Source organism: Vidua chalybeata, chromosome 2 (assembly GCF_026979565.1).
Source record: "Vidua chalybeata isolate OUT-0048 chromosome 2, bVidCha1 merged haplotype, whole genome shotgun sequence".
Taxonomy (NCBI): Eukaryota; Metazoa; Chordata; class Aves; order Passeriformes; family Viduidae; genus Vidua; species Vidua chalybeata.
This window is the reverse complement of record NC_071531.1, coordinates 60,107,935-60,126,445: the sequence shown is the minus strand read 5'-3', so window position 1 is coordinate 60,126,445 and position 18,511 is coordinate 60,107,935. Positions and strand designations below refer to the sequence as shown.

At 42.4% G+C, this 18,511-nt stretch overlaps 1 long non-coding RNA gene across 1 annotated transcript; it reads right to left on the bottom strand.

Annotated features, from left to right (window-relative positions):
- Nucleotides 1-9,159: 9,159 nt before the first annotated feature.
- Nucleotides 9,160-15,057, bottom strand: LOC128784101 (uncharacterized). Its single transcript, XR_008429360.1, has 4 exons — nucleotides 14,743-15,057; nucleotides 12,084-12,394; nucleotides 11,193-11,440; nucleotides 9,160-9,333 (listed from the first exon to the last, which is right to left on the bottom strand). It is a non-coding gene; the product is annotated as an uncharacterized LOC128784101 (long non-coding RNA).
- Nucleotides 15,058-18,511: the final 3,454 nt, after the last annotated feature.

The following is an 18,511-nucleotide window of genomic DNA, read 5'->3' as shown; positions in this document are numbered from 1 at the left end:
GGAACAGAGATCTCTTTCCATTACAGATAATAGGTGATTCTGTCATCTGCCTTTGCCAGTTTTCCCTCTTGGTCCTTCTTCTCCCTCTGGCCCTCTCCACATCTTTCCCATTATGCTTCAGACCCAGAGAACAATCTCCTACACCAGGTTCCTCCACCGACAGATTCAACTGGCCCAAGAAAGCTCCTTATGCAGGCCAAAACATGCCCTCAAATGCATCACAGGAACTTGGAGACCATCCTACACATCAAAGGAGACACAGCTCTTCTGCCTGTTTTTTTTTTCTCCCTAAGCTGCAAGATTCCTCCTTTAGACTATATCTTTGATTTATTGCACTTTTGCACTTATGAGCATTTGTAAAGTGTTCTTGTCCCATTAATTTCAACTTGGAAGTTTTAGTGTTTCCCAGAAGAAAAATACATCACTCAGGATGGGAAGACATGCCCCACAAGCCCCCTCTCTTGTCTTCCACTTTCTTTTCCCTCCTACTGTTCCCTTTCCCCCTATTCCAAGAGGGAAGAGGGGTGATAAATGTGCCACACAAGGTATGCCAACTTCACAAACCAGGAGCAAGGTAATCCTGTCTATTCAAACATTGCTTTGCTGAGCACCTAAATAAGGCTCTCTGCATTTAGCACATTTCCTATTACCAAAGATGAATACTGTGGTCCCAGAAAGAGGACAACCAGCTGCAGGGGTCTAATCTCTGCAAGGATCTGTGTCCACTTTCTAAACACTTGTTCCCAGAAGTTTGAAACACTTTGAATACTCAGTATTCAGCTGAAATTGTGTTTCCTTTATGGTCTCCCCAATGGTCTCAAGACTCTCACCATGCAGTATAGATTCTCTCACTCTCCCAGGTTTTCTCTTAGCTTATAATCATCCTCCTTGCAAGGAAACAACCTACAGAAACACTCACTGGTCTTCTTGAACAGATGACATACCCCAGATAAAGTCTTTTCCCATTTTATCAGACATTGGGAGATAGTAATGAAATGTATGTACTCTTGTTTTTTATGGCCAGTCTTATGCACCTGCCCCAGTCTTCAAAGAACATAAATTGTCAGGTTGGACAGGGCTTGAAGCAGCCTGGTCTAGTGGAAGGTTCCCTATCCATGGCAGGAGGTGGAGATGAGAGGAGATTTAAGGTCCCTCTTAACCTGAGCTATGCTATGATTCTATTATTCCTTGCTGGAATCCTGCTGTGTAAGTTAAACCACTGGTATCTGCTACCAGGATAACTCCTGCTCTGCACTGGGGCCACTACTCCTTTGCTTTAGGCTAATCAACAAAGACTCAACAATTAGGGTTTTATAATATCCTCAACACATGGACAAGTCATTCAGATTTCTTCCAGTGATGAGCACATTATGGACAAATTAGATACGCTTGGCACTAAAGGAAGTGCTTCAAAATCTATGAAGTGTTTGTCTTATCAAGACCTGTTGTAAAAAACTGAATTTAATTGAAAAATATCCTGTCTCCAGATTCAAACCTGGGTTAAGGTTTTCCACAATTCATTTCTCCTCCATTCAGTACAGGAAATACAATGACAGAACCCCCTGTGAGTTCATTTCCCCATTTATTATATAAACTTCCCCACAAGAATTTAAATTTACTGGTCATTCAGTCTGTCATCTATCTGCCCCCCAGAGATTTCTCCACTTGTTGATTTTTCAAACATTTTTGACAGGAAACTGAAGGTCTCCAAAGATACTATGTTCCTATTTCAACATTAAAATAATTATTCAGAGAAAGGAATTATTTCAAGCTAAACAATTTCTTCTTAATTTTTATCTTATTATCTGATTTCTACAGGGCAGGTGATTGTAGCAGACAATCAGGTGATAGCAGATTGTAGTAAACAAAATGTACAAAAACCCCAAGGGAATTTTAAAGGGGAAACAGAAAAAAAAATGGACAATCTTAAAATAAATCAGTTTAACAAGCCATCAGCTTTGAGACAGAAATTCATCACAATCAGACTCTGCTTCCTGTCATTCTTTCTTCTTCTCATTTCTGTCTGGATTTGAGTCCACTCAAACCCTGCTGGAAAGGCAATTCCCTCTGGTATTTCCAGGCTCTCTAGAAATATCTGAATAAAAAGCATCAGAAATTCTTCAAGAACACACATATTCAGATGGTTTTCAGTTATATTTTGCACACTGCAGTCTCTAGGTAGAGTGTGTACATCACAACAAGGAGGCAAACCATTCACAGTGATATCTGGTGCAGCACAGAGGCCAGAGCAACCAGTGCCTAACTGGTGGTGGCTTGAACATCACCACCTGTGCTGATGGTAAGAAAAAAAGTGTGGGGGGGGAAATGGACATTTTCTTCTAGGCTGGAGTTTTGAATTGCTGAGAGCTATCATCAAGAGTATATGTAGCATATAGTTTCTCTCAGCACAGACTCTGGCAGTACGTTGAATGAATTACATCACCAAGTTTCTCTCCCTTAAAGGACCAACTTAAAAGTAATGAAAATAAATGAGACTAGAAAGATAAATCACTTCAATAAGAAAATTGCTAAGAATCCAAGTCTCCTCACTGTATTATCTTCTGCCCTTGCAAAGGGTGGCATTCAAGAGCATCAGAAAGAAGTGTCTCGTGCAATTCTAGAAGTACAGCTCAACAGAACTTTATTTTAGTCCTGCCTCGATCAAATTCCACCAGACTGTGAGGATTTCCTGAGGGAAAACCAGCTTAGGAAAGGAGAAAAGCAGGCAAGTGAGTTTTATGAAGCAACACACACATAAGTGCTCTACCTCCAGTGTCATGAAGTTGCACAAAAGACATTCAGCTCCAGAGGGATGTGGGGAGTGTGGTAGTTGAATGTCAAATATGGTGCTAGAATCACACTACTTGCACACTACATTGTTAAGGGGCCCACTTGAGAAAGCACAGTAAACATGATTATTTAATAGCTCTGTAGTGCCTTTTCATTCAAATATCTCCCAACACTGTACAAACATTTGCTACAAACCCCAGGCGAAGCCACACTATCTTTGCTATGTGACAGATAGCATGTGAACCATTCAGGAGCAGGAGGTGGAGCTTCCTTCGTTCCTGAGTGACTCATTATAAGAGGCCTCTGGGGAGCGCGGCGAACAGGAGTGAGCAAACAGGGTCACAGCACTTTGTGCAGCAGTTCGTGCAGGCAGGGTTCAAGGTTCTTGCTAGTTAGGTAAGGTGTTTTTTTACTGGTTGCTTGATTTTGGGCTTTCTCCTAGCAATGGTTTTAACCCGGTCTAAATCTGTGGTTGGCACAAGTGTATGTGACCAAATAGAGCCCTCCAAAAAGGATGTGGCTATACAGATCTATTCCTGCCTGGAGTGTTTGAGCTTATCCATGGTTTCAGGGGATGCTGTGGAGAAGGTCTGCCTACGGTGTGAACAAGTGAATGATCTCCTTTCACTGGCCGATCTTAGGGAGGAAGTTGAAAGATTAAGGAGTATCAGGGATAGTGAAAAGGAAATAGACTGGTGGAGTTCAGCCTTTACATCTTTAAGGGAGGCCCACCAAAAATCAGAGGACTCATATGCCTCTCACTCTCAGGCAATAGAGGGGCACCTGGTAGATGAAGGCGAGTGGAAATGGGTCCCTTCTCGGGGAGGTAATAACAAAAATTCCTCCTGCCCCCCATCCCCTAGCCAGGTGCCACTTCAGAATAGGTATGAGGCCCTGGATCTAGAGAGCCAGCCAGATGGTTTAGAAGAAAATGATCTGCACAGTGAGCCTCCCAATTATGACTTGTCTAAAAAATGGATTACCACCTCTAACATCAAGAAGAAAAAGGTAATCATAGTGGGTTATTTCCTTCTGAGGGGGACGGAGGGCCCTGTATGTCGACCAGACCCATCCCACAGGGAAGTCTGCTGCCTCCCTGGGGCCCAGGTATGAAGTATCACTGAGAGACTTCCTAGGCTGATTCAGTCCTCTGATTATTACCCACTGCTGATACTCCAGGCTGGCAGTGATGAGATTGAAAAGAGGAGTGTCAAGGCGATTAAAAGGGAGTTTAGGGCACTGGGTCAAGTGGTTGATAGGACAGGTGTACAGGTAGTGTTCTGCTCAGTCCCTTTGGTGGCAGAGAAAAATGATGAAAGGAATAGGAGAACTCACATCATTAACAAGTGGCTCAAAGGTTGGTGTCATCAGCAAAATTTCAGATTCTTTGTTCATGGGGCAACCTTTACAGCACCTGCTCTACTAGAATCAGATGGGATACATCTCTCTGTTAAGGGCAGGAGGTTTTTAGCTCATGAACTGGCAGACCTTGTTGAGAGGGCTTTAAACTACGTCTGAAGGGGGAAGGGGATGCAGCTGGGATGTCTGGAAGCAGGCCCAAGGATGGTAAGACTGTGTTAGGGGAGAAATCAGCAGCCCAGCTGAGGTGCATGTACACCAATGCACGTAGCATGGGCAACAAACAGGGAGAGCTGGAGGCCATGGTGCAACAGCAGAACTGTGACATAGTCGTCATCACAGAAACGTGGTGGGATGACTCACATAGTTGGAGCACTGCACTAGATGGCTACAAGCTCTTCAGAAGAGACAGAAAAGGGAGAAGAGGTGGAGGGGTAGCCCTTTATATCAGGGAAGTTTTGGATGTCATAGGTATTGAAACTAATAATGATGAAGTTGAGTCCCTATGGGTAAGAATTAAGGAGAAGGCCAACAAGGCTGATATCCTACTGGGAGTCTGCTATTGTCCACCCAACCAGGATGAAAAGGTGGACAACTTATTCTATAAGCAACTGAACAATATTTCAGGATCATCAGCCCTTGTTCTTGTAGGTGATTTCAACCTACCAGACATCTGCTGGGAACTTAATACAGCAGAAAAACAGCAATCTAGAAAGATTTTAGAGTGTGTGGAGGATAACTTTTTGTCACAACTGGTGGGCAAGCCCACCGGGGAGGGACTATGTTAGACCTATTGTTCACAAACAGAGATAGACTGGTGGGTGATGTGGATGTTGGAGGCTGCTTGGGGCACAGTGATCATGAAATTATAGAATTCTCGATAATTGGTGAAATAAAGAGGAATATCAATAAGATCTCTATGTTGGACTTCCGCAGGGCAGACTTTGGCCTATTTAAGAGACTTATTCAGAGAGTTCCTTTGGTAACAGCCCTTGAAAACAAAGGAGTCCAGGAGAGATGGGTGTGCTTCAAAGCAGAGATCTTGAGGGCACAAGAACAGACGGTCCCTGTGTGCCGAAATATGAGTCGACGTGGCAAGCGTCCAGTCTGGATGAGCAATGAGGTTGAAGGAACTTAGAAATAAAAAAAAGATGTATAATTTTTTTAAGGAGGGACTGATTTCTCAGGAAGTATTTAAGGGAGCTGCCAGGGCATGTAGAAAAAAAATTAGGGAGGCCAAAGCTCAGTTTGAACTTAACTTGGCAACTTCTGTTAAAAATAATAAAAACGTTTTTACAAAGTTTTACATTAATAGTAAAAGGAATGGTATAACCGACCTCTGTTCCTTATTGGATGAGGCAGGCAACCTAGTAACTAAAGATGAGGAAAAGGCGGAAATTCTTAATGCCTTCTTTGCCTTAGTCTTTAGTGGTAAGACAGCTTGTCCTCAAGACAACTGTCCTCAGGGGTTGGTAAGTGATGCCAGGGAGCAGAATGGTCCTGTTATCCAGGAGGATATCCCAGTCAGAGAACTGCTGGGACACTTGGATATTTAAAAATCAATGGGACCAGATGTGATCCACCCTAGGGAGATGAGGGAGCAGGCAGATGAGCTTGCAAAGCCACTCTCCATCATTTATCAGGAGTCGTGGCTCACTGGTGAGGTTCCAGATGATTGGAAACTGGTCAATGTGACACCAGTTTACAAAAAAAGGTAGGAAGAAGGATCCTGGTAATTAGAGGCCAGTTAGCCTGACCTCAGTGCCAGGTAAGATAATGGAACAGTTCATACTGAGTGCTATCACACAACACTTACAGGATGGCCAGGGTATCAGACCCAGTCAGCATGGGTTTACGAAGGGTAGGTCATGTCTGACCAACCTGGTCTCCTTCTATGACCAGGTGACCTGTCTGGTGGATGCAGAAAAGGCTGTGGATGTTGTCTATTTAGACTTCAGCAAGGCCTTTGATACTGTCTCCCACAGCATACTCCTGGAGAAGCTGGCAGCCCACGGCTTGGACAGGAGCACTCTTCGCTGGGTTAGGAACTGGCTGGATGGCCAGGCCCAGAGAGTGGTGGTGAATGGTGCTGCATTCAGTTGGCAGCCAGTCACCAGTGGTGTCCCTCAGGGCTCTGTACTGGGACCAGTTATATTTAATATTTTTATAGATGACATGGATGAGGGCATTGAATCCTTCATTAGTAAATTTGCAGACGACACTAAGCTGGGAGCTTGTGTTGATCTAGTGGAAGGAATAAGGGCTCTGCAGAGAGATTTAGATCAGTTGGATGGATGACCAGAGTCCAACAGCATGAAGTTTAATAAGTCTAAGTGCCGAGTTCTACATTTTGGCCACAAAAATCCCCTACAGCGTTACAAGCTGGGGACAGTGTGGCTGGACAGTGTTCAGGCGGAAAGGGACCTGGGGGTGCTGGTTTACAGCCAGTTGAATATGAGCCAGCAATGTGCCTTGGTGGCCAAGAAGGCCAATGGCATCCTGGCCTGCATTAGGAATTGTGTGACCAGCAGGAGCAGGGAGGTCATTCTTCCCTTTTACTCGGTGCTGGTGAGACTGCATCTTGAGTACTATGTCCAGTTCTGGGCCCCTCAGTTTAGGAAGGACATTGAGATGCTTGAGCGTGTCCAGAGGAGGGCAACATGGTTGGTGAGGGGCTTGGAACACAAGCCCTAAGAGGAATATTTGAAGGAGCTGGGGTTGTTTAGCCTGGAGAAGAGGAGACTTAGAGGTGACCTTATTGCTCTCTACAACTTCCTGAAGGGAGGTTGTAGACAGGTGGGGGTCGGTCTCTTCCACTGGGCAGCAACCCACAGAACAAGAGGACACAGTCTCAAGGTACATCAGGGAAGGTACAGGCTGGATATTAGGAAGAAATTTTTCACCGAAAGAATAATAAAGTACTGGAATTGTCTTCCCAGGGAAGTGGTAGAATCACCATCTCTGGATGTGTTTAAAAAAAGACTGGATATGGCACTTGATGCTATAGTCTAGTTGAGGTGTTATGGCATAGGTTGGACTTGATGATCTTAGAGGTCTCTTCCAACCTCATTATTCTGTGACTCTGTGATTCTGAGATAAAGGAAATAGAGGTTACATTATTTCCAGGAGGCTTTGACAGGGGCCAAAGTAACAGCCAAGAGTCCTTCCATTTATTCACATTTGCCACTTGGGAATGATGGAAAAAAGTGAAAATGGAGGTCTGAGTCTGTGGTTAGCCTGTGCTCAAGTTGAGGGACAGTCCGGCTATGTTTTCTTTTATTCCTCCATCAGGGCTAATTCAAGTGACAATACAGGGAATAAATGGAAGATATTAGGACAAGAAGTAAAGAAATCATAATGGAAATGTAGTCAGATCAATGCATGGTACATTTATAAATACTTAGAGATAGTAGGCATCACCACAGACCTACAAGACACAAATGTTCTCCTATGTTGGAAACTGGAGACCAAGGACAATGTTCTACAGCCATCAGCTTGCACTAGATGCCTACAAGCAGACAGATGAACCCTTGATGTTGAACTAGGTGCCTGGATTCTGCTATAGAGCAAAGAAGAGGCTGGTCTGAAGCATAGAGCATCTAACCTGGTGGTTTTCCCTCTATTTGGATGAATGATGACAGGGTGACTCTGGTCCTTCCCATGGAGTGCAGCAATCATTTAGATGCCGCACTCAGATGACAAGTACATTAAAGACACTAAATTTGGGCAGAAAAGTTCTACCTATTGCAGAGAAAACAGGACTGAGATTAGAGAGCATCTGTCCTTCAGACCTATCCATACCTCCCGCATTGCAGCAGGGAGTGGAACATCAGATGCAGAGGCAACCATGAAAGTTCTGTATGGGGAAGCTTTAGCATGAAGTGCCCTTATGAAGGTGTCACCAAATGCCTGCTGGTGCCTGTGCTTACATTATGGCAGAGGACAGTCAAACAGACTGTGGAACTTATGTCCACCTGGAGCAGGACACTGTTGCCCAGCAGAGGTGTTTAATCATTTGAGATGCCTGAAGAGCACCTGACCCAAGCTCCAGATAGCACTGCAGAAGGACAATAGCCTTTCATGTACATTTTTTGCATTTTCAGGGTCATTTGGGTATCTTAGACACTCCAAGCATGCTCTAGGCACTAAAGCTTGCATTTAACCAGTTGGATTAAATAAACTGGGTTAAACAAAATCTGTAGGGATGGTTGACTACATAGATCTCCATCAAGAATAAAGAGAGAACAAACATCACTGAGGCACCCAAGTTTACATGTCTGAATCACACCCTGCCTCTCAAACCTACAGATTTATGAATCCTTTTTGCTGGCAGGGGCTAAGTGTCCACACCTAGGACACTCTGAACTAAGCAGTAGGTCAGTATCAGTTTGTGACAATAAGACCTTTATTAAACAGTTGTGAGCTGTGAAGCTGTTTTCCATAGAGATTGGTGGAAACTAACAGAAATTCTTTCCAGTTCCAAGGATGAGGCCCATCCATGGGGGATAGCCCATGCCTTGGTCCAGTAGCAATGGCAACATCTGAGTGAGCAAAAACCTATGAGCACCAGTCCATTTGCATCAAAGCCATTATAGTCTGCCCTTTCCAAGCTCTGACTATGATAAAACAGACTGTTAACTTGAAGTTGAGCTACCTACTAATAAAGGAGGAATTCCTATTGTTATGTTTTCTGACCTATAGCTAGCAACACATAACCTCCACTCTCTCTGTGTAGTTCTAAAGTGTTGATCTTAGTGTAATATAAGACACTGAGGATATCACAAATACTTTGTTGGGGTTGTCATGTTGCAGTTCACATGGAGTGATATATGGACTGAAGAACAAACTGACCTGCTGGTGATGCCTTATGAAGGCTGACTTAGAACACAGGCTAGACGGAGTTAAATAATAAAGTAGGTATTTATTAAAATACCTCAATGGATACACCTTGGGCAGGACAAGAGCCCAGCCAGGACTACATCCAAGATTGACCCAAAATGGTCACAAAATGAATGGTCATGATGTCTCTCACTTTTAGAAGTTCTGGTCCATTAGCATATTGAAGTTAATTGTCCAATTATAGCTTTAAGTTATGAAGTGTTATCCTTCTTGTTCTTCTCTCTTCAGTCCACGTTGTTTATGCTCTTGGGCATGAAATTTGGATCAGTTGTCCTTGGTTCCAAGCTAGAAAAGGAATTGTTTTGCCTCTGTGAAGAGAGCTTACCATCCCTAAATATGAAGCTCAGAACTACACATTAAAGCAGTACAGAATCTGATAAATATAAAAGCTAAAACCTAAGGCATCATTTCTTCCCTTTAGAGGCTTGACAAAGGCCTTTACCTTGTCGAGTCTCTATTCTAAATATATAATAATAATAAGTATTTAATAACAGATAAGTATCTAACAACTTTTATACAATAAATACAAGTATTTACAACAAGTAAATAACTTTAAAAAAAAACATTTAATAATAAACATCTAACAATAGATAAATATCTAATAGTAAATAAACATATAATGCTAGATAAATATAACAGTAAATATTTAACAGCAAATATATAATAATAGATACATATCTAACAATATTAATAATAATAAACAATAATAAATAGTAATAAACATCTAAGAACAATAATGCTTTGCACAGTCGGGTATCATGCAAAGAAGAATAATGATTATTGTCAACAGTTCTTCAGGTACAGAAGAGGAATAATTTAAAACAGGTTTTCGTCTGCATTAGTCTCTGTTTTTACAGTTGTTTCAGGAGCAGAAGCTTTCTTAACTCTGGAGTAGTGAATCCAGGGTCCTTTGCCAGCAACTTTGACTGCGGTGAGGGTGGTCAATAGAACTTGGAATTTTCTTCTCCACTTAGCTTGTAGAGGATCACTGTCCCACCACTTATCATAGACCCTGTGTCCAGGTTGGAAGGGATGTGCAGGTGTGTCTAGTTCTATGGGTCTGGATAGCACAATATAATTCTGGAGCTTCTGCAAAGTGGAGCCTGAAGCCATTAGATATCTCTGTAAATCATGTTTCCCTTTCATGTGAATTTCACCTGGAATATGCGGAATCTGATATGGCCTGCCATAGAGTATTTCATAGGGACTGATACTATCCTTCGCCTTGGTTGAATGCAAATTCTTAGTAAAGCTATAGGCAAGGCCTGAACCCATGTCATGGATGTTTCCTGACAAATTTTGCTAATTTGTGTTTTGAGAGTTCTATTCATACGTTCAACTTTACCACTCGCTTGGGGTCTATAAGGTGTATGCAGATCCCAAGAAATTTCTAAAATCTGACTAATTTTTTTTATCTACTGTTGCAACAAAGTGTGGTCTCCTATTTGATAACATTATCTAAGGGAACCCTGAACTTTGGAATTATATGATTGAGTAAAACTTTCACTACTTCTTTGGCTGTGTTAGTGTGACAGGGCTAAGATTCTGGCCATCAACTAATACTAGTATGAACTGGTATCCCTCTTTGGGTGGAAACTCTGCAAATTCTATTTGCCAGTAATCTCTGGGAAGATCCCCTGCTTTTGTTACTCCTAACACAACTCTTTTTCTTGTGTCAGGGTTCTTTTTACAGCACATTTCACATTTGCTTATTACTGATTGTATAATATCAGTCATTCCTTTTCTTTTTACTACCTTTTTTAGATGTTTCAGAAGATTTTCAACCCTGAAATGTGTGTTTTCATGTTCTCTCTGAGCTAGCTCCTGAAGGATCAGGGGTGGGACTACCACCTGGTTTGATGGTGTAACAGCTCATCCACTCTGTGATCTCAGCTTTAAGAAACTTAATTAGTTTGTAGTCTGCTTCATCATATTTTGGAGTGAACCCTGACAAATTAATCTCTTTTTGTGGAACTACTGCAAGAACACTTTATTCTGCAATCTCTCTTGCTGCTTTATCAGCAAAGCGATTTCTCAGTTCTGGAGTGTTTTTCTTTTTTTGGTGACTGCTACAATGCATGATAGCTACTTCTGTAGGTTTTTTAAGAGGGCAAGTATTTGTTCAGCATGCTTGATTTGATTACCTTGATTGTTCAGAAGTCCTCTCTCCTCCCAGATGGCTCCATGGGCATGGACAACACTAAATGCATATTTAGAGTCAGTCCATATATTTATATTCTTTCCTTTGCTCAGGTCTCGGGCTCTCGTCAGTGCAATCAATTCAGCTTTCTGTGATGACACATCTGCTGGCAGGACCTTTGCCTTGATCACCTTATCTTGAGTGGTCACTGCATAGCCTGTCATCCTTCTGCCATTTTTCATAAAGCTGCATCTGTAAAATTGGATTTTTCAGGGGCATGTCTGGTCAGCTGGAATAGACATCTTCAATGTCTGCAAACAATCATGTTCAGGCTCATTGTCAATTAAGGTGAAAGACAAAAACATGGCAGAGTTAACAGCAGAAGTTGTTTTCAGGGTAGCATCATCTTCTACTAATAATAGTAATTGATATTTAGGCATCCGGTTACTGAACAGCCAATATCCCCCCTTTTGTTCTAGTACAGCTGATACCGCATGGAGTACAAACACTACAATGTGTTGCTCAAGGGTGAGTTTTTGGGCCTCCTGGATCAAGATGACAGTGGCTGCTACAGCTTTCAAGCACCCTGGCAAGCCTTAGGCAACACTGTCTAGCTGTTTAAAAAAGTAGGCTACAGCCCTCCGTTGGTTCTCAAGGTGCTGTGCTAGCATCCCCAAAGCCACATTCAGTCTCTCATATGTGAAAAGTTCAAAAGGTTTAGTGAAGTCTGGCAGTCTTACTGCTGGAGCTGACATTAGAGAGTGTTTCAGCTGTTTAAAAGCTGCTCTGGTGTTTTCAGTCTACATGATAATTCTTTTTGCAGCTACTTTTAATGCTTTATATAGGGGTTTTACTGGCAGTCCATAATTGCTATCTACGGACGACACTAACCTACCTTTCTCAGGAAAGACTGCATCTTTCTTACGGCATGGGGCGCTGGGAGTCAACAGATGGTTTCTTTCTGTTCTTTGCTGAGCTGCTGATGTCCACAGATCTCATGCTCCAAGTAAACTACTGCTTCTTTAGCAATCTGTTCCTTGTCTCTAGAAACTCTGTCCCACTCAGTCGCAAGTAGTTTAACAGACTTACAGTAAGTCATACACAGTCATCTCTCGTTCTGGCTGCAATCAGGATGTCATCTACATATTGAAGAATAACTCCTTCTGGCTTTTGTCTTTTATAGTGTGAAAAACGAGGTTCACTCTCCTGGTAAAATTTAAAAGTTTAATAACGGACAATAGGAGACAAAGACAATAAAGCAAAGATATATGGCTGGGTGTTTGGCATTCCACCAAGAGCACACCTGCTATTTCGGAGATGCCCTTTACATACCCTTTCTATTGCATCAGCCTACTGTATATTCATAAACAATTATACATATTTAAACTTTTCCCCAAACTAGTTTACATATTCCAAGAACTGCTTAGCATGTCTCATCCTTGGGTCCACTTTTTTAGAGCATGCCATTTCTTGCCTGTGGTTTTAGTCTGTTCTTGTTATCACCTCCAGTTTGGGCTTTGGTCCATATTTTCTACAGATGGTGGATGCTGATTAGTAGCAGGGGTCTTCATCATATGTTCATTGGATGTTACCCCAACCAAGCAGGCAGTTTAATGCAAGCATACTATATCAGCTATTTTACTACTATGTCCAAGTTTAGTTAAGAACAGAAATTAAAAAAAAAAACTGTATCTTTATAGCGAAGTTACATTACACATATAGCATCCATATTAATATTTGCAAAAAGCCAATATTATAATGTGCATTTGTAACACTAGTCTTCTAGTTCCTTTGCTAGCTGGTTCCCAGATATTGTTGGGCTGTTCTTGAAACCTTGGGGTAAAACTGTCCATGTAAGTTGACTTTCTCTCTCTGTTTCAGGATTTTCCCACTCAAAAGCAAAAAGCTCTTGGCTGGTTTTGTGCACAGGAATGCAGAAAAAGGCATTCTTCAGGTCTACAACAGTAAACCACTCTAATTCATCTGTCAGTGTGGTCAAAAGGGTGTAGGGATTGGCTACTACTGGGTGTATGTCATCTGTAATTTTGTTAATTGCTCTCAAATCTTGTACTAATCGATAACTCTTGCCATCTGCTTTTTTAACACTTAAAATGGGAGTATTGAATTTGGACTCACATTGCACTAATAAACTATGTTGTAGGAATTTTTCAATTATAGATGCTATTCTCTTACAGTTTCCGAATTTCAAAGGGTATTGTTTTTGCCATACTGATGTAGTTCCTGGTTTGAGTGCAATACTTACAGGTTCTGCCCATTTGGATGTTCTTGGGATAACACTGGCCTACCCTATTGGATTTACCAATTTTCAACTTCAGCAGGGATTTCACCACATTTTTTCCTGTATAAAAAGTGCAGCAACTTGGACCAATTTAAATTCAGGAATTACAACTCATATAGCCTTCCCCTTTTTGAATTTAATTTCTGCTACTAATTTTCTAGCAAATCCCTCCCCAGCAATGTTTTAGGGGAGCTGGGCATATAGAGGAATTGATGAGTTACTGAGTTTTGGTGGTTTCAGTTTGAAACCAGGTGGAAATATTAATTTTGTGTAGTGGTTTTGGTTTGCTAATTTCAGATTTCTCAATTCTGAGATTTTCCTGGGTGGCCCACTAAAGAATGTGGCGGGTTCAGTGCTGACTAATTACTACTACACTTACTTCCTGCTGTGAGATAGGATTAGGAGAAAGGTAAAGTAGGTTTAAAATTTTAAAAGGGTATAAAGAAAATTTTATTAGCAGTAACTAAAAGGAAAAATAGTAGTAAGAATCAAAACAAACTCTTTAGAACACTTCTCTCCCCACAACCTTTTCTTTCTCACTGATAATGTAAAGAAACTAAACTTAACATTTCTAGTCAGTTTACTACTTTTAAAATAGTCTTTCTTCAGTTCCCTGGGGGAGAGAAGTCTTTTTTGTTAATGTTATGGAGACTTCTTTACAAGATGAAAAAAATAGTTCTCTTGTGGTTCTCAATTCTGTTACAAATAACAGCTGCCCAGGGAACCCTGCCATCATGAAATCTTTTTTATTTTTACAAGGCTTCCCACAGCTTGTTGATGGGCTATGTTGACTTAGGGGGTATTGGTTTAAAGATGAGTTGTTTAAAGGTAAAAGTTTTCATTATTTATCGTTAAAATCATCATCTCTGGACAAAGAAATTTTCTTCTTTTTTTCTGGGAAGCATAGGACTACTCTTCTTTCTTTTTTTGTTCAAACTCTTTATGGGATTGTTAGATTGTTAGGCATAGGATTACAGCTATCTGAACATTTTCTTATTGTAGCATGGGAGCCTTACTTGATATCAATTTGAACACTTTAATCTCTCTATAGTATCATGTGTTGTAAGGAAAAAGAGGGGTTTTTTAATAGCTTTTCATTTAGGATTTTAGTTCTAAAAACAAGGCATCTCCTCCCCCCTCCCATCTGGGACTTAACTTCTTCTTCACTGACTTTGCATGCTTGTATCTTGTTCTTTTCTCTCACTCAAGGGAGGATTGAAGCACTGAAAGGGTTAACATCATGCCTGAGGCCTACCTGACCTGCTGGTAACCTGTGGCAGGGCTGCGCCTGGGCTGTGTAAGGATCGATCTCATGGTTGGTTTTTGGTTTTCTGCACGGGCTGCAGGGGTCTCTGGTCTCAGCTGCGCTGGTGGAGGGTGTCTGACGGTAAGACCTTTACAGCCGTGACCAGCCCTGCTACAGCCAGTGCTCTGCAGCCTCCCCCTCCTTCCTGCCCGGCAACTGCTGGGGCCCGGCCCGGCCAGACCAGAGCCGATGCGGGGGGCCAGTGGGCGGCCCAGGGAGGGGGGAAGGGGCCCAGCCCGCAGCAGGACTGTCCAACCTGGCTTGGCTGAGACCGGGGTGCCGGGGCCAGGGCCCACTACCTCCTCACCGACCTGAAAGGAAAGAGAGAGTTCCTGGGTTTTTTCATCTTTAACATGTGTGTTTCACAGAGGCGTGTCTAGCTACTAAGTGGTTTAACAGACTGTCAGTTACACAAAAAGCTTTGCATCAATTCCTTGAATTTCCTCCAATTCCAAATTATGACACTAGTGCTTCCCCAGTTGGAATTTTAAGGTTTGGAAGAAAGGCTGTGTTTTGCTTACCTCGGTCACCTTAACAACAAGTACAGTATTGTGACTCAGTTTCCCTTCTAAGGTATTTAACACAGAATATGCTGCTCCAGTATCTACTAAAACCTCTATGTCATCTTTCCTCAGCTTAGCTATAACCAAAGGCTCCACTAGGGGCTGGCCTTCAATCTCCATCACTCAGAACTTGAACGATTTGAGGTTTGTACTACTGGGAGTTATGGAACTGAAGATTTTTCTTTCAGCACTAGCCAGTTATTCTTTTAATGTCCCCACTTCTTCCAGTATGCACATTGGTACTTGTCTGCAGGGGAAGTTTTCTTGGATGACTTTTCCTGAGTAGCCTTCTTGCTAGGTTGGGATTTAACTTTTTTAGTTGGGCCCCTATCTTAAACCACTTTCTAGGCAACCTCTAGTAATTTATCTATGTCTCAAACCCCCTCTGTCTTTTGCAGTTTTTTTCATATATCATTTGAACCTTGACTTATAAACAAAAGTACTAGATGTGCTTTACGATTGCCTGACTCAGGATCTAAATCTGTGTATTTGATGGCAGTTTCTCTTAGTCTGTTTAAAAAATCAGTGGGTGATTCATCATAATTTTACTTCACTTCCTAAATCTTTGACCAATTTATAGCTTTAGGGACTCCATGTTTTAACTCATATACCACAAGGCTTTGATATCGCTTTAACCTCACCATATGTTCTGGTATATTTGGTTCCCACCCTGGGTTTTCAAGTGGAAATATTTCTGTGACAGTTCCTCAAAGCAGGCCACTGGCTATGCTCCCTTCAACTGTCATTGTGATGGCTTTATTGACCATTTGTCTCTCAGTGGGGTCAAGTAATGTGTCTAACATAGAATTCATATCAGCCCAGTCAGGATTTTGTGAGTTAATTGGTCTTTCTACTAATTTTGCCGCCTTATCTGGATAATCTTTCTATTTTCCCACAGTAGTTTTCCACTGCTCTAACTCAATTAAGGCAGTATGGAACCTTTACTTATATCAGGCACTGGTTGCCAGCTGCTTGTTGCAATGGGGCTTGTAAAACTGGTTTGTTTTCCTTTTCCTTTTTTGGTCTAGTACATTTAGCTATCAGTCTATGCTCTTTGAAGGCTTTTCTCACTATCTTAAATCCTCCTTCGCGTGCTCAGGGCTGCAATGACCTCATCAGTTTCCTCTTCCTCAGAACTATTTGAGCAAGAGCTCTCTGATTCGGCTGACTCTGTTGTATCATATAATCTATTTCGACTACTCCTGATCCTAGAAAGCACTATGCAGGATTTACTGTGTCTTTTAACACATATCTGCGTGCATTGATGACGTAATCCCCTGAAGCTGCTCCCTGGCTTTCAGGGTTGCTATGGAAACTCACAGGCCCGAGAGCAGAGAGACCACTCCTCCTATGGGAAGTTCTCTCTCTGCCCTCTTGGTAGAAGACTCTGTCCTCCGGCCCCTCCTCTCGCGGCAGTGCTGTGGGCTGCACACGCCAGCCGTCCCCTTCCCCCGCTCAGTAGAAGGCTCTACCTGCCAGCTTCTCCTCCACTGACTAGGACCCTGCCTGAGCCACTCCTTCCTCCACCCCACCTCGTCGTGGTGGCAGTGACAACTGGTGGTGGCAAGGGCGGCGGCGGGGCCATGCTTTGGACCAGGCCCGCGCCCATCACAAGTAGAATTGTCCCCACTCTCAAGGCCGCAGCGACTAGATCAAACTCTGCTTTTTTTCTTTTACTTTCCTTCCTCAATATAGGCTCTTTTTTACTTTTCCCTTTAAGACCAAAATATGCTCTTCCTTTTTGTTTGCTGTTTGGCTGACATGCTAACACTATAAAGAGCCTAGTGTACCCCAACTCATTTAAGTATTTTTCCTCGTATATATGGGAAATCAAACTTGATATTAATTTTTTTATCAAAAATTCTGCACTCGGGCAGCGTCTCATCATTATCTAGTTCATACATAGGCCAGATCTTTTCTGAGAGTCTGCTAAGTTTGAATTTAAAAAACAAAGACTCCCCACCAGTAATGTGTCTCCAGTTTCTCAGTATTAATCCCAGAGGACTATCTCTCAGGATATTATTATTACAACATTCGCAGGAGAATATGCACCCCATATCTTAAGAGTTCTGAGTAAGAGAACCCATAGAAATTAAAAGAACCAGGGAGAGAGAGAGAGTAAGAAAGAAGAGACAGGATACAAACCCCGGCCTTTGCAGTCGCAGCACAGGATCTATCCCCTTCCCCACTGCTGGCCTCACACCAGCAGCACTACAACTTAACTTAGGTACTAAACAGAATACCCCTTTATCTACTCACGCATCTCTGTCAGGTCCAAGGGTTCTTGGGCTCTGATACCTTCTGGATTGCAGCTGGGGCCCTCCCCAGGAGAGCCAGCAGGACTGGGAGGGGCAGGAGCTGAGTGTTCTTCTGGTCCAGGGGTTTTCCAGATGACTTCTGTCCAATCATGGTCACCAGAAATGATGCCTTGTGAAGGCTGACTTAGAACACAGGCTAGACAGAGTTAAATAATAAAGTAGGTATTTATTAAAAGACCTCAATGGATACACCTTGGGCAGGAAAAAAAGAGCCCAGCCAGGGCTACATCCAAGATGGACCCAAAATGGTCACAAAATAGATGACTGGTCATGAGGTCTCTCACTTTTAGAAGTTCTGGTCCATTAGCATATTGAAGTTAATTGTCCAATTATAGCTTTAGGTTATGAAGTGTTATCCTTCTTGTTCTTCTCTCTTCAGTCCACGTTGTTTATGCTCTTGGGCCTGAAATTTGGATCAGTTGTCCTTGGTCCCAAGCTAGAAAAGGAATTGTTTTGTCTACCTACTTGTCTTAAGTTGAAAATGGGGGGTGTGTTCTATTCCTATCTGATGGGGCAGTTTCCTTCTGTTAATTGGGCAGTTTTCTTTATCTCTTCCACAACCCATCCTCTCTCCGGGAAATATCTTCTGTTAATGGGCCATGGAGTGTCACTGCATGACTGATAAAATTACAGCATCCCACTGTGAGAAGCTCCACCCAGAGGGAGGAGCCAAGCATTCCCAACTAGATGTAATCAGAGATCTGGAAGACCACAGCCAGCCTTTTCCACTGGATTCCCAGTGGAGCAGTTATCTTCTCCACTGGATCTTCAGAGGAAAACTACACCCTTCTACAGGCTCACTGCTTCAACAGAATCACATCTGCCATTCCAGGAGGA